General features: G+C 43.8%; 1 protein-coding gene and 1 non-coding gene across 2 annotated transcripts in view; one reads left to right on the top strand and one right to left on the bottom strand.

The window, feature by feature from the left end:
- Window positions 1-7757, bottom strand: part of SHLD2 (shieldin complex subunit 2) — a 93709-nt gene extending 85952 nt beyond the window's left edge. The window contains exon 1 of the mRNA XM_029061405.2: window positions 7661-7757. The gene's annotated coding sequence lies outside the window, so the exon portion shown is untranslated. The remainder of the gene's footprint in view (window positions 1-7660) is intronic.
- On the top strand, window positions 6925-7061 carry LOC114810826. Its single transcript, XR_003758517.1, has one exon. It is a non-coding gene; the product is annotated as a small nucleolar RNA SNORA7 (small nucleolar RNA).
- Window positions 7758-16605: the final 8848 nt, after the last annotated feature.

Genomic DNA, 16605 nt, shown 5'->3' with positions numbered 1-16605 from the left:
GTGGTGTGACCTTGGGCAAGTCACTTCCCTTCTCTGTGCCTCAGTTACCTCATCTGTAAAATGGGGATTAAGACTGGGAGCCCTGTGTGAGACATGGACTGGGTCCAACCTGATTAACCTGTATCTACCCCAATGCTTAGAACAGTACCCGGCACATAGTAGGCACTTAGCAAATACTGTTAAAAAAAAAAAAAGATGAAGATGATCGACTGATTGGTGAAGAACAGCTGGAAGCAAGTGTTTTGCCAGGAAAACCCCAGCTTTCCATTTGCTCAGCCAGCCACTCGTATTTCCTGAGCGCTTACTATGTGCAGAGCACTGGACTAAGCACTGGGGAGCGTACAGTACAACAGTAAACAGACACATTCCCTGCCCACACTTTCCAAGTGGCAGGGGTTATGCCAGAAAAGAACTTTGGAGGTGTCATCAACTTTGGAGGGGCAGTGTTTACTGCAATATTAAATCTTGCTCACGTCAGAGTCAAAGTCTCCGAGTTTAGCTTAACCTCTGAGTGACTCAGGCCTATTTACAGGAAACAAAAAACCAAGTTGGGACCTTAGCTTCTTCAAGGATAACACAACACACTCATTTGGAAAGTGGGGCCGGCTCCAGATGTAGATCTTCCCTCCAGGAACTGGATCGCAATGGCCATCCAACTTCGCCAAATAAACCTCTAAAATGATCATTATTATGACCCTTGAATGCCCACCGCTGAAGTAAAAATTAAGTAATTTTTAAATAAACAACATGAGATGTAAGCACAGCAGCTGGTTTAATATTAGTAATAAGTGAACTAATAAAACCACTCCACGTTTACCAAGCCAGATTTTGCTTAAGTCAGAAAGCAGGACGGAAACTGGTTTGAGCTAACTTTCAGTTAGTATCGTGACGATATCACCATATTCAAGAACATGGTTATTTTATGGCAAAAATTCATGAGATCGAAGATAATGAAGCTGGAAATGAGAAAGTCACCAATTGAAGGAACCCAAGGCATCTCTTTAACCCTATGTTTAGGCAGCTTGGCCTAGTGGGTAGAACACAGGCCTGGGGGTCAGAAGGACTTGGGTTCTAATTCTGGATCTGCCACTTGTCTGCTGTGTGACCTAGGGCAAGTCACTTCCCTTCTCTGTGTCTCAGTTACCTCATCTGTAAAATGAAGATTAAGAGATTGTGTGTTAAATGTTTATACCTTGGGCGTCACACTTAACTTTTTTGTGCTTCATTTGCCTCATCTGTAAAACAAGGATTCAGTACCTGTTATCCCTCCTAGTTGGACTGTGAGCCCCATGTGGAACTCAGACAGTGCCCAACCTGACAATCTTGCTTGTATCTACCCCAGCGCTCAGTACAGTGTTTGGCGCATAGTAAGCGCTTACCAAGTACCATACTTAATCATTTAATACTATCCATGGTTAATTTATGGTGATGATTTTGTTGATGACGATGGTATTTGTTAAGCGCTTATTATGTGAAGATATTCCTATGTGAAGTTATAAACAAATCCTTTAGTCAAAATGCTTCTGAAAGAAAAGCATATTCAACATAAACTAATAAATACTTCTCATGATTATCGGCTCTAGGAAATGAATTTATTTCGTTAAGTGAAAAGCATATCTTTTCTTCCTCCATCCCTAGGTGAACAAATTCCTGAATACCATTGAAGAAGGGGTATTTTGGGCATAGGGATAGGTCAAAAATGTGGGGGTCTGTACAGCTACCCACCATGTGATCTTTACCTCACAAAGGTGGAGGGCTGTAATATTTGTAATAAATGTTAAGGTGGCTCAAGAGAGCAGTGTAGCCTAGTGGGTACTGAACAGGCTTGGGAGTCAGAAGGACCTGGGTTCTAATCCCTGCTCCACCTCGTGTCTGCTGTGTGAAGTCACTTCACTTCTCTGTGCCTCAGTTACCTCATCTGTAAAATGGGGATTGAGACTGTGAGCTCCACATGGGACAGGGACTGTGTCCAACTTGATTTGCTTGTATCCATCCCAGCGTTTAGTACAGTGCCTGGCACCTAGTGAGCGCTTTATGAATTCCATCATCATCATCACCTTCAAAGCCTTATTAAAAACACATCTCCTCCATGAGGCCTTCCCTGACTAAGCCCTGATTTTCTTTTTTCCCCACTCCCTTCTTCATTTCCTGATTTGCTCCCTTTATTTTCCCCTCCTCTCAGCCACTTGTCTGCCATGTGACCTTGGGCAAGTCACTTCACTTCTCTGTGCCTCAGTTACCTCATCTGTAAAATGGGGCTTAAGACTGCGAGCCCCACATGGGACATCCTGATTATCTTGTATATATCTCAGCGCTTAGAACAGAGTTTGGCACATAGTAAGAACTTAACAAATACCGTCATCATTATTATTATCCCCTCATCCCTACAGCACTGATGTACATATCCATAATATATTCCTTTATTTATATTAATGTCTGTCTCCCCCTCTAGACTGCAAGGTTGTTGTGAGCAGGGGATGTGTCCACCAACTCTGTTAGATTGGACTCTCCCAAGCGCTTAGTACAGTGTTCTGCACATAGTAAGTGCTCAATAAATATGACTGATTGATTGATTGGCATTAGAATATATTAGATAGGGGAAATGAGTATGTGGATATGTACATAAGTCTATGGAGCCGAGGGCAGGGTTACTATCAAGTGCTTAGAAGATATAGGTCGAGGTGCATAGGTAAGACAGAATGGTGAGGGAATAGGGGAAATGAGGTACTCCAAACATAGTCTCCTAGTCACAATATCCAGTCAACAAACTGATGCTGCAGGATGTTTCTTCATGCAGTTGAAACAATGCAACAAAATACCAGGCAATATTGCCTTGGAATGTTCTGGCACTTTTCAGTTGAACATCCAACAAATAGGACAGTATTTCCTCTGGGTGGTTTGAGTCAGCTATGGTACAAAAATAATGGTGGTATTTGTTAAGCGCTTTCTGAATGCCAAGAACTGTCCTAAACACTGGACTGGATATAAGCTAATCAGGTTGGACAGTTTCTGTCCCGCAGCAGGCTTACAGCCTAAGTAGGAGAGGGAACATGTATTAAATCCCCACTTTAGAGTAGAGGAAATTGAGGTACTGAGAAGTTAAGTGACTTGCCCAAGATCACACAGCAAGCAGGTGGCAGAACCTGGATTAGTCCCAGGTCTCTGACTCCCAGGCCCGTGCTCTTTCCATTAGCCAACAGTGCTTCTCATAAGTGTTTGCTGGATACAACTCGGACATCATGGCGCTCAATAATAATAATAATAATAATGTTAGTATTTGTTAAGCGCTTACTATGTGCAGAGCACTGTTCTAAGCGCTGGGGGAGATACAGGGTCATCAGGTTGTCCCACGTGAGGCTCACACTTAATCCCCATTTTACAGATGAGGTAACTGAGGCACAGAGAAGTTAAGTGACTTGCCCACAGTCACACAGCTGACAAGTGGCAGAGCTGGGATTCGAACTCATGACCTCTGACTCCCAAGCCCAGGCTCCTTCCACTAAGCCATGCTGCTTCTCTGCTCAACAAAACATACCTGGAAAATGAAGGGGTTATAGAGAAAGGGAAATCTAGAAGAAGGAAGGAGAGATCTGGGGGTATGATTTTCCATCCCAATTAAGCTTATGAGATGGCCAAAGGTCTATCTATACATACTACACTGTCAGGGATGAAGTATGAAGTGACTTTGAATGCTGGCAAGCCCACACTACGACCCACAACAACAAACCAAAGGAGAATTTTGGAACCTCTTGGCCCAGGAAATCTCGGGCATGGTGAAAACATAGAAATCAATTCTACTTGGCCATTCATTCATTCAATAGCACTTATTGAACACTTACTATGTGCAGAGCACTGTACTAAGTGCTTGGAATGTACAATTCAGCAACGGATAGAGATAATCCCTGCCCAATAATGGGCTCACAGTCTAAACGGGGGAGACAGCAAAGCAAAACAGAACAAAACAACACCATCAAGATAAATAGAATCATGGAGATATACACCTCATTAACAAAATAAATAGGGTAATAAATAATATATACAAAGGAGCACAATGCTGAGGGGTAGCGGGAAGAGCAGAGGGCAGGAGCAGGGGAAGGGGAGGGGAGGAGGAGCAGAGGGAAAGTGGGGGTTCAGTCTGGGAAGGTCTCCTGGAGGAGGTGATCTCGGACAACAGGGTTGAAAGGGATGACTTGTTGCTGCCTGGAGTCAAAAATCAAAATGGCAACAGGTTCCTAGAACTAACCAAGCGCAAACAACATCAGCTGGCAATTTCAAGTTCATGCCTTCAACAGACACGATTCCAGACCACCTGGATGCAGCCACACTCAAAGCACTGGCATCTTTTGGACTTGGCAATCATAATACCAGGAGGCTTGAATGATCTAAAGGCAGAGAGAGCACTGAGAAGGACTCATCCAATCACAGGATGGTCCAAGCTGTGTACAAGCGCCAGTTTAAATTATTCTTTGTGAAACAAGCTTCCAAATCGACCAGAAAATTGGATTATTGGAAATGAAAAGACGGATCGCACTGGGGCGTATTGATCTCAAACTCTGGCAAAGCTACATCACACTTGCCAGCCATTGTATACAGACACCAAGGCAGGCTGCCGCCTGTTCTGGGATTCGTCAGGCACGAGAAGGGGGACTGGCTTGCCAAAAGTGATGATAAAAAAGCCGCCCTTCTATCCAGGAAAATTCATCTTTTGGAAAATGGCTCCAACATCAAACTCAAATCACTGTGACTTTGACGAGTTCAAGAAAAAGGCTAAGCTGAAAAGTGAACCAGGCAAAACAAATGGTGGGATCATCTTGCAGATAAGAAGCAGTCTTTTGCAGACTGAGAAGCAGTGTGGCCTAGTGAAAAGAGCACAAGCCTGGGAGCCAGAGGACCTGAGTTCTAATCCTGGCTCCGCCACTTACCTGCTTACCTTGGGCAATTCACTTCACTACTCTGGGTCTCAATTTCCTCATCTGTAAAATGGGGATTGAGACTGTGAACCCTATTTCTCTCTCTTTAGACTGTAAACTCATTGTGGGCAGGGATTGTGTCTGTTTATTGTTATATTGTACTCTCCCAAGCGCTTAATACAGAGCTTTGCACCCAATAAGTGCTCAATAAATACGGTTGACTGACTATGAGAGGCAGGGACTGTGTCCAACCAGATTATCTTGTATCTACCCCAGTGCTTAGTATACTGTCTGGCACATAGTAAGCACTTAACAAATCCCACAATTATTATAAGACCGTGAGAGCCTTCCCAGGGCTCTGAGCTTGGCCTACGTTCCTAAAACAGCCTCACTGGTGCAGCCCAGCTGAAAGATTATATATTTTTATTACCCCATTTATTTTGTTAATGAGGTGTACATCCCCTTGATTCTATTTACTGTGATTAAGTTGTCTTGCTTTTGTCCATCTGTCTCCCCCGATTAGACTGTGAGCCCATCAATGGGCAGGGATTGTCTCTATCTGTTGCCAAATTGTACATTCCAAGTGCTTAGTACAGTGCTCTTCACATAGTAAGCATTCAATAAATACTATTGAATGAATGAATGTTAAGATCATCCTTGGCAGGTGATAGGAATGTCGGTGACCTCATCAGATGGCCATTAACAATGACCAGCAAGCCCTAGACAGTCTTTGACAAGCCATTATCGCTACCATGGATCCCCAAATCATCTGTGCACGGAGTCAGTTTTGCAATTTGCCAGCTAAAGCTAGGAACAGTTCTAGGACCAGTAGCAGGCCTGACTTTGCCACCTAAAATAGCCCCATTAGTTGCTGTAATTTTAAGAGCACTGCTTTTCTAGCTGATATGACAGATGCACATGATTGTTATAATCATTAAAAATGGTGTGGAAGAAAAACTTTAGAGACTCTACATTGCGTTCAGAAAAAGGTATGTCGGAGACAAGTTTTATTTCTACTAGAGTTTCATCCGGCATTAGTAGAGAGAGGCGTTGAGCAGCAGAGATTCGCCTGCTAGTCTAGGTCACCTCAACTTCAAGCAATACAGAGCCTCTTGAATAATAATAATAATAATAGGGATGGTATTTGTTAAGCACTTACTATGTGCTAAGCACTGTTCTAAGCGCTGGGGGGGATACAAGGTAACCAAGTTGTCCCACATGGGACTCACAGTCTTAATCATGGCTTAATCAGTGGAAAGAGCAGGCGCTTGGGAGTCAGAGGTTGTGGATTCTAATCCCGGCTCTGCCACTTGTCAGTCGTGTGACTTTGGGCAAGTCACTTAAATTCTCTGTGCCTCAGCTACCTCATCTATAAAATGGGGATTAAGACTATGAGCCCCGTGTGGGACAAACTGATTACCTTGTAATTACCTCAGCGCTCAGAACAGTGCCTGACAAGAGTAAGGGCTTAACAAGTATCATCATTATTATAGAACAAAGCATTGGTCTACATGCAGTTTTTCTATTTATCAAAAGCTTTCAACACCATCAATAGACCTGAATTGTGGATCACAATGGAAAAGCAGCATGGTCTAGTGGATAGAGCCTAGGTCTGGGAGTCAGAGGTCGTGGGTTCTAATTTTGGCTCTGCCACTTGTCTGCTGTGTGACCTTGGTCAAGTCACTTAACTTCTCTTTGCCGCAGGACCCTCACCTGTAAAATGGGGCATAAGACTGTGAGCCCCATCTGGGACACAGGGACTGTATCCAACCTATTTACCTTGTAACTGCCCCAGTGCTTAGTACAGTACCTGGCACAGAGTAAGCACTTAATAAATACCATTAAAAATATGGAAAAACTTGGCTACTTGAGTACTTGGCTATTCCTAAATTTGTAACCATCTTAAACAACTCCTTATGGCACAATGGGCTGTGTTTCTAGTGGTGATCTGCTATTAGAGCTTATGCCATGATAATAATAATAATATTTGTTAGGCATTTACTAGATGTCAAGCCCCCTCTCAGGGTCGCACCTGGAGAATTTCCAGTATTCTACCAGTGTCGACTACAGGAGGAAGAGTCAAGTAGAGGCATGTCCATTCCATTCTAGCTTGGGCAGTGGCTAGGGAGTGGAAGGCAATCTGCTACAAGTCAAAATTCACCCGTGCTGGGCAGCAGCGGCACGGGAGAGAGTCGAAGGCGGAGACTCAAGTTTACTGCACGGAAGGAGGCGATGGTAAACCATTTCCCTATTTTTACCAAGAAAACTCAGTGGATACACAACCAGAACGATTGCAGAGGGAGGTGGGGCATTCTAGGAGAGATGTGTCCGTGGCATCGCTATGGGTTGGAGACGACTCGACAGCATAAGGCAAGATGTCAAGCACCGTTCTAAGCACTGAGGTAGATACAAGTTAATCAGGTCAAATATGGTCCCTGTTCCGCCCGGATGGTCTAAGTAGGAGGGAGGACAGATACTGAATTCCCCTTTTTAAAATGAGGTAACTGAGGCCAGAGAAGTTAAGTAAGTCAGCAGGCAAGTGGCAGAGCAGGGATTAGAACCCAGGTCCTCCGACTCCCAGGACCGGGCTCTTTCCACTAGGCCACGTTGCTTTTCAGGAGTGAATCAGGCCTGTATCCCAACACCAACTCTATCCATTCCGATCTATGATCTAGTTATCTAACAGACATTAGCAAATAGCGTCGCGAGAATAGATATGTATTTCTGAACAGAACAACTATTTAACTCACATTAGTTATCAGCAAAATCAAAGGTCACCACGTATCTTCCTCAGGGACTGCAGGAGGCCGGTGTGAATGTCTTTTCCACCTGAAGATAAAGAGATCTACTGATTAAGAACGGTAAGGTTTTCATGGCAGTGAAGAAATGCGGTTCGATTAACACGAACTACCACCCTACCCCCTCCCTGTGACCTCGTCAGATGGCCATTAACAATGACCAGCAAGCCCTAGACGGTCTTTGACAAGCCATTATCGCTACCGTGGATGCCCAAATCAGCTGTGCACGGAGCCGGTTTTCCAATTTGCCAGCTGAAGCTAGGAAAGGTTCTAGGACCAGTAGCAGGCCCGACTTTGCCACCTAAAATAGCCTCATTAGTTGCTGTAATTTCAAGAGCAACTAATTCTCTGAGGTATCTCTCAGAGAATCTCTCAACGGTATTCTAGATTGAGCAGTGCTGAAGCAAGGTCAGTTATCTCTGCAATGAACTCACTGATATTATAACTGCTAGGATCCAGAAATCGCTAATATCGTTCAGGAACGTAGCACCAACATGGAATCATTCTTTCAATCAATCGTATTTATTGAGAGCTTATTATGTGCTTGCAACAAGATATGGGTTTTATACTGTTAGCCTACTAACTTGGATAATGCCACGGTTGATAAAATAGGCGTACCGAAGGGTAAGCACGTGGCTGAAAAAGCCAAAGCGGAGAGCTACCGTCCAGAACACACTGGGTACCCAGTGCTTTCCAGCGTTTTTTTTTTTTAATGGTATTTAAACACATAGTATGTGTTTAATGAATGAATCCCTATTTTACAGATGAGGTAACTGAGGCACAGAGGACTTAATTGCCTTGCCCAAGGTCACCCAACAGACAAATGACAAAGTCGGGATTAGAACCCAGGTTGGAGAAGCAGCGTGGCTCAGAGGAAAGAGTCCGGGCTTGGGAGTCAGAGGTCGTGGGTTCTAATCCCGGCTCTGCTACTTGTCAGCTGTGTGACTTTGGGCAAGTCACTTCACTTCTCTGTGCCAGTTACCTCATCTGTAAAATGGGGATTAAGACTGTGAGCCTCACGGGGGACCACCTGATTCACTTGTATCTACCTCAGCGCTTAGAACAGTGCTTGGTTCATAGTAAGCGTTTAACAAATACTATTGTCATCAGTCTCCTGATCCCCAGGCCCATGCTCGATCTACACCGCATTTCTTGCTTGCTATCTGTAGTGCCTGACACTGTTTTTGCTTTTTGCTTCCATTATGAAGCTTCTGCTCAAGAAGAACAGGTCTTTTCTGGATGGCAGTGCAACCCTGTGGGCCTGCAGCAAGTCTTCTCAGTTTTCTTCTAATCAATCGTATTTAGTGAGTGCTTACTGTGTGCAGACCACTGTATTGAGCACTTAAGATGCAGTTTTGTCTGAGACCATGAGCCCCATGTAGTACACGGCTGTGTCTGACCTGATTACCTTCTATCTTCCCCAGTGCTTAGAACAGTGCCTGGCACATAGTAAGGGCTGAAACTCCACCAATATTATTATTACTTTGTTTTACTGCATCCTTAAAACATTTTCTCTGTCCTCCTTATCTTCAGTCACCTGATTTGACCTCACCACACAGCAGCTATTTAGATATCTCAGTGCCTTTCATTCTGGTCGCATGTCCCACTCAGTGATGTATTGCGGTGAGTGTAGCTTTGGCAGTAGAAGGCTGATTTTGCGGATCTTGCCTTGCCAAATAACTTTGGGTGCGGCCCAGAAGGGAAGGAAATGAAAGTAGCAACGAGGATGTATGTAGCAACTGGGGTCTAGCAGAAAGATCACGGCGCTGAGAACCAGCCGCTGGCATGTGGGTCCCCTTGGGTAACTTGCTTTGGGTAACTTGAAGCACTTGGTTTGTGCTTCAAATTCAATTTCAACTGAGAAGCAGTGTGGCCTGGTGGATAGAGCATGGGCCTGGGAGTCAGAAGGACCTGGGTTCTAGTTCTGGATCCACCACTTGTCTGCTGTATGACCTTGGACAAGTCACTTCACTTCTCTGTCCTTCACTTACCTCATTTGTAATACCTGATTACAAATAGATACAATGATTTACCTTGTATCTACCCCAGAGCTTAGGAGAGTGTCTGGCACATAGTAAGTGCTTAACAAATACCATAAAAAAAACTCCTTACCTTCAGAAGGGGGGTAAGATATCTGTTCGCTCTATCTCTGAGACTGTGAGCTCTGTGGGATAGGGACTTTGTTAAATCTGATTAACATTTACCTTACTGCCCTCCTTTGAGACATAGTAAATGCTTTAAAATTGTCATAATTATTTCCTCCTTCCCCTTCTCATCAACTTTCCTCCTCTTTCCTCCCTTCTCCTTGCTTAACCACTTTCCCCACTCCCTTCTTGACTTCACCTGTATTGGCAAATTGAAACAATTTTGTGATGCTTATGTTATTTAAATGACACATATAGAAAAAAATGTGAGTATTATGTGCGTACAGGCCAAGCTCTATCCACTACACCATGCTGCTGAGATGTAACCACAGGTCAGTCCTGGACTTCTGGACTGGACTTTAGTCTGGTCAAGATCACACAGCAGAATTGCACCGGAGCTGGGATTAGAACCCAGGTCCTTCTGACTCCCAGGCCCGTGCTCTAACCATTAAGCCACACTGCTTCTCGGTTATAATTCTGGTATTTGCTAAGCACATACTATATGTCAAGCATTGTTCTAAATGCACGTTAATTGGGTCGGACAGTCTGGGTAGGAAGGAGAAAAGGGGTTGAAACCCCATTTTATGGAATCCACCATTTTACAGTGGAAAATTGAAAACAAATCTCCAGAGGAATCAATCAATCAGTGGTATTTCTTGAGCGCTTTCTTGAGTGCAGAGGACTGTACTAAGCTATTGGGAGAGTACAATCCAACAGAAATTAGCAGAAATGTTCTCTGCCCATTCACGATCTGATAGTCTAGAGGAAAGAATCTTTCCTTCCTATATCACCTAGCAAAAGTCTGGAATTTGGTAAATTCCACCAAATTCACTACAGTAAAGGGTGCGAGGGGAAAATGGGATGGTCCATTGCTAATCATAAGGGGCCACCATTTTTGATAGTTCCACTCCTGGAAGGCCCCCTCTTTGGCTTCAAGAGGTGGAGTGGGAGGGTTACAGTTCAATCTCAATTCCAAGCCAACAGTCAGCACGATGGCTTCCTCTCTCCTGCCCCTTCTCCCCGAGTCGGTGCCTGTGGGAGCAGGGGGTAACGTGGCAAAAGGCCGCTTCTGTCAACCCGGTCTTGAGAAAGGGACCCACCATAGAGACTATAGAAAGATATGGCACACAGACACAGTAGCGTAAAAACACTATTTCTAAAAAATGCTTCTTAAATTCAGACTTTCCCATTTAGTTCGAAATTGTGAACCCTTGCTCTATCGGCACGGACGAAAATGCTTCTAAATTTACTCTTGGCAGTGCCGATACATTCATTTTACCGTTAAAATTATTTTAAGGCTGGCTTTGTTGTTACTTCATGAATTTCAGTGACTCATCCTTTAACCACTCACTAGCATGCTGAATTTATTAAATGCTTTCTTGGCAAAGAGTACTGTATCTGCAAGACACTCTATGCTAGTCCTATCCTACAGCAGAGATGGCAGACAACACTGCACGAAACAGTAAGAGGAAGCATTTTAGCCCGTAGCTTTTTAAAACATTTTTAAAAACATGAAGTTTTTAACATCTCTCCTCACCCTTAACACATAGCTTTTAAAACGTATTTTTAAAACATAAAGTTTTTAACGTCTCTTCCTCACTCTTGTTTATAGACTGCACTTAATAAAATGAGAAGCAGTGTGACTCAGTGGAAAGAACAGGGGCTTGGGAGTCAGAGGTCGTGGGTTCTAATCCCGGCTCTGCCGCTTGTCAGTTGTGTGACCTTGGGCACATCACTGAACTTCTCTGTGCCTCAGTTACCTCATCTGTAAAATGGGGATGAAGACTGTGAGCCCCACATGGGACAATATGATTACCTTGTATCTACCCCAGTGCTTAGAACAGTGCTTGGCACATAATAAGTACTTAACAAATACCAACATTATTATTATTATATCTTATAGCACCTTTTCCCCCAAAGTGCTTCAGAAAGTAGACTGATCAAATTTAGAAAAGCAATGTGGCTTAATGGAAAGAGCCTACGTTTGGGAGTCAGAGGTCATGGGTTCTAATTTTGACTACGCCACTTGTCAGCTGTGTGACTCTAGGCAAGTCACTTAACTTCTCTGGGTCTCAGTTACCTCATCTGTAAAATGGGGATTAAGACTGTGAGCCTCACCTGGGACAACCTATAACCTTGTATCTCTCCCAGTGCTTAGAACAGTGCTTGGCACGAAGTAAGCGCTTAACAAATACCATTGTTGTTATAATTATTATTACATTTTTTAATCCTTTTAAATTAGAACCAAGCATACTTTTATTCTGAATTTTATGCTTTTTTGACATTAACCGGATATTTAATCTGCAGAAGAGTGGAGAACATTTAAAAGCATATCATTAGAGTCCTTAATCATGATATGAATTAGGATATGGTTGTCAGTTATTGCACAATGGAAAGTATTATTACAAATCTTCTCAATTCTTCAGTACAGACGGTTATACCTTAAAGTAAATGAGGTTCGTCTTCACTTTGCCTGAAGAGTACACACCGATAAATTATGCTTTAAAAAAATTTTCAGAATGTATTGATCTTCCACTATCAGTGGAACAAGTTTCCCAAATTGTGGGCTTTAAAGCTAAGGCTATTTTAACTGCTTTTGAATTTGGGGAAAATAATGGTGAAACAAATTCTACCATGGACAAATTTCAAATACATGCACCTATGTGTTTAAAATGAGAACAAATCCACTTTCTTTAACCATAGGACACCAGCTACTATCCATCATGCCCTTAACTTAAATTCAAAATCCAAGCCTTTATTACTGTACCTAACTTTCCCACATCACATTGACGTCACTCCCCCATCCCCGCAGCCCTTAACCATATCATTCTCCTTGACTCCTCCCTCTCTCTCTTTTTTTTAATGCTATTTGTTAAGCGTGTACTATATGCACTGTACTGCACTGTACTGTACTGCACTATATGCACTGAGAAGCAGCGTGGCTCAGTGGAAAGAGCACGGGCTTTGGAGTCAGAGGACATGGGTTCGAATCCCGGCTCGGCCACTTGTCAGCTGTGTGACTTTGGGCAAGTCACTTAACTTCTCTGTGCCTCAGTTACCTCATCTGTAAAATGGGGATTAAGACTCTGAGCCCCACGTGGGACAACCTGATTCCCCTGTGTCTACCCCAGTGCTTAGAACAGTGCTCGGCACATAGTAAGCGCTTAACAAATACCAACATTATTATTATTATTACTGAATGCCGGCATAGAATCAAGCAAATTAGGTTGGACACAGTCCTTGTCCCACATGGCGCTCAGATTCTTAATCCCCATTTTACAGTCGAGGGAACTGAGGCACACAGAAGTGAAGTGACTTGTCCAAGGTCACACAGCCAGACGAGGGGTGGACAGCTGGGATTAGAATCCAGGTCCTTCTGACTCCCAGGCCTATGCTCTTTCTACTCTACCATGCTGCCTCTCTCTTCCCAATCCCACAATCTGTCTTTGCTTAAATCCTGACAGTTCATCCTCCATAACGTTTCCAGCAGCCTCGACCTTTCCACCTGTGCATTCTTTCCCAGCACCTAGTACAGTGCTCTACACACAGTATGTGCTTAATAAATTCATTCAGTCATATTTGGGCGCTTACTGTGTGCAGAGCACTGTACTAAGCCCTTGGAAAGTACAATTCGGTAACAGCCTCCTTTTCACACCAGTCCATGCTTCACTCTGCTCCCCCGAATCATTTTTCAGTCCATGTCTCCCCACTTCAAGAACCTCCAGTGGTTGCCCATCCACTTCCGCATCAAACCGAAACTCCTTACCATCAGCTTTAAAGCACTCAATCAGTTTGTCCCCTCCTATCTTACTTCCCTGATTTCCTACGATGACCCAACCCGCACACTTTGCTCCTCTAATGCTACCCATCTCGCTATACCTCGATCTTGTCTACCTCACCACCGATCCCTTGCCCACATCCTCTCCCTGGCCTGGCACTCCTCCCCGCTTCATATCTGACGGAGCACTGCTCTCCCCACCTTCAAAGCTTTCTTAAAAATCCTATTTCCTCCGAGAGGCCTTCCCCGACTAAGCCCCCATTTCCTCTACTCCCTTTCCCTTCTGCGTCACGTATGCACTTGGACTGGTACCCTTTAAGCATCTGCTAGTCACCCTACAGCATTTCTGTATGTGACCATAATTTATTTTAATGTCTCTCTCCCCTTCTAGAATGTAAGCTCCTTGTGGGCAGGAAATGTATTTATCGGTTCTGTAGTACTAACTCCCCCATGCATTTACAACGTGTTCTGCACACAGTAAGCACTCAAGCAGGTTTGATTACAAGCAGAAACTCCTGATCATTGGCACCCTCCCATTTATCCATTCTTCTTCCCAGTTCAAGTCCACTAATTCACTCTGCCTCATTCTCTTCCACTCACACTCCTAATTTCTCTCAAACCCGTTTACTTACAAGACTTTATTTTTGTCTCTCCTTTTACTGACTCCTTGTTTATGTCCTCCCTCCAGCCTGGAACTCTCATTCCCCCTTCAACTTCTGGCAGGCAGCTCTCCTCATCTTCAGATCGCATTTCCTCCCGGAGGCCTTCCCCGATTAACTCCTAAAATCCCCACCCTGAATCGCCCACAACTGTCACTTTAGCCCTTCAGTGCCCCTTAGGACTTTAAATACTCATCATTCTCTCAAATACTTATATATTCTATTACTTCCTCCTGCTGTAATTCCCTTTAATAGTTGCTTCACCCTTCTAGATTTTAAGCTCCTCGAAGACAGGGTCATGTCTAATTTTACTGTATTCTCTAAAGCATTTAGTACAGTGCTCTGCACTCAGTATGGAGCCAATAAATACTATTGATCAATTCCATTAATTTTGAAAGGGTAGGACAAGCCCACACAATGTGGTAATCCGGCAGGCCCTTCCTCAGTGTCCTTAACCAATTTTCTATTAGAAGACTTCAGCAAAAATAGGAAGGATGATGATCAGTCAACGGTATTTACTGAGCACCTACCATGTACAGAGCACTGTACTAAGTGCTTAGAGGAATACAACAAAACAGAGTTGGGAGGCAGGCTCCCAGCCCACAAGGAGGAGGATGGCAATGACTACCACAAGTATTTTGGAAAAATAAATACAGCAGGAAGACTGGAAGTTACAAAAACCCTTAAAGGAAATAAATATTTTGAATTGCATCATTGTGTTTTGCAGCAACATAACTAAAAACTATTCTGCTTGCAAACAGAGTTGAAATTTTGCAATAGCCTCCCGGCATAATTTAACCAACCTAGTATTAGCAACAGTTAAAATAATGTACTACAATTATCTTGATTTATAAAGACACAATTAGGTTCTTCATTTTAAACAACTTTTAGGAGCTATTTCTGTAAATTGGAAGTAGACAGTTAAAACGTGCCACAGAAGAGTCAGGAAAGCATCAATTAAAGTGTTTTCCAAGGGAATATTTGGAGCCTCCGTACTCAAGGAGGCTTAATTTAAATTTCATTCAGTGATGATTGGGTCAAAACCCCTGATATCATTTGCATAACCTCCTAGAAGTAATTACGTATTAGTTCATCAGTAGACATTTAACTGGCAGGGGGCAAAAGATAATTTGGCCTAATTCTCAAATTGTATTTTCTGCCATTGATGTTCATTCTCTTTAGTCACCGGGTCAACATTCATTCATTCACCCAATTGCATTTATTGAGTACGTACTGTGTGCTGAGCACTGTACTAAGTGCTTAGGAAAGTACAATACAACAATAAACAGTGACATTCCCTGACCACTATGAGCTCACAGTCTAGAGTGGGGAGGCAGGCATCAATATAAATAAATAAAATGACAGATATGTATATAAGTGCCGTGGGGTTGGAAGGGGGGAAGAGCACAAGTCAGGGCAACGCAGGAGGGAGTGGGAGATGAGGAAAAGTGGGGCTTAGTCTGGGAAGGCCTCTCGGAGGAGATGTGCCTTCAGTACGGCTTTGAAGCAGGGGAGCGCGGTTGTCTGACGGATTTGAGGAGGGAGGGCGTTCCAGGCCAGAGGTAGGATGCTCAACAAATACCATAATTATTTAATAAAGGCTATTTTTTGATTGATTGGTGTTAGTTAAAATAGGCCCAGAAGTTAGGCACTCACAGAATGTTGGCTGTATATCATTTTTCTACAAAAACATGATGGACAGGTCACCCCGCTCCTCAAAAAACTCCAGTGGTTGCCCATCCACCTTCATGTCACACAAAAACTCCTCTCCATTAGAGAAGCGGCACGGCTCAGTGGAAAGAGCCAGGCCAAATGAGCGCTCAATCAATCGATCCTATTTATTGAGTACTTACTGTGTGCAGAGCACTGTACTACGTGCTTCGGAGAGTACAATGTCATAAAGCTGGTAGACACATTCCCTAATAAAGAGCAGGCTTAGGTGAAAGAGGACAGGCTTGGGAGGCCAGGGGTCGGCGGCGAGACGGGAGAGATGGAGGCCCAGTGCGAAGGTTAGCACTAGAGGAGCGCAGTGTGCGGGCTGGCTTGTAGAAGGAGAGAAGTGAGGTGAAGTAGGAGGGAGCAAAGTGATGGAGAGCTTCAAATAATAATGATGGCATTTGCTAAGCGCTTACTCTGGGCAAAGCACTGTTGTAAACGCTGGAGAGGATACAAGGTGATCAGGTTGTCCCACGTGGGGCTCCCAGTCTTAATCCCCATTTTCAGAGGAGGTAACTGAAGCACGAAGTTAAATGACTTGCCCAAAGTCACACAGCTGACAAGCGACTGAGCAGGGATTTGAACCCATGACCTCTGACT

This window comes from Ornithorhynchus anatinus, chromosome 3 (genome assembly GCF_004115215.2).
Source record: "Ornithorhynchus anatinus isolate Pmale09 chromosome 3, mOrnAna1.pri.v4, whole genome shotgun sequence".
In the NCBI taxonomy this organism is placed as follows: domain Eukaryota; kingdom Metazoa; phylum Chordata; class Mammalia; order Monotremata; family Ornithorhynchidae; genus Ornithorhynchus; species Ornithorhynchus anatinus.
Note: the sequence above shows the minus strand (reverse complement) of the source record. Positions and strands in the feature narration are given on the sequence as shown.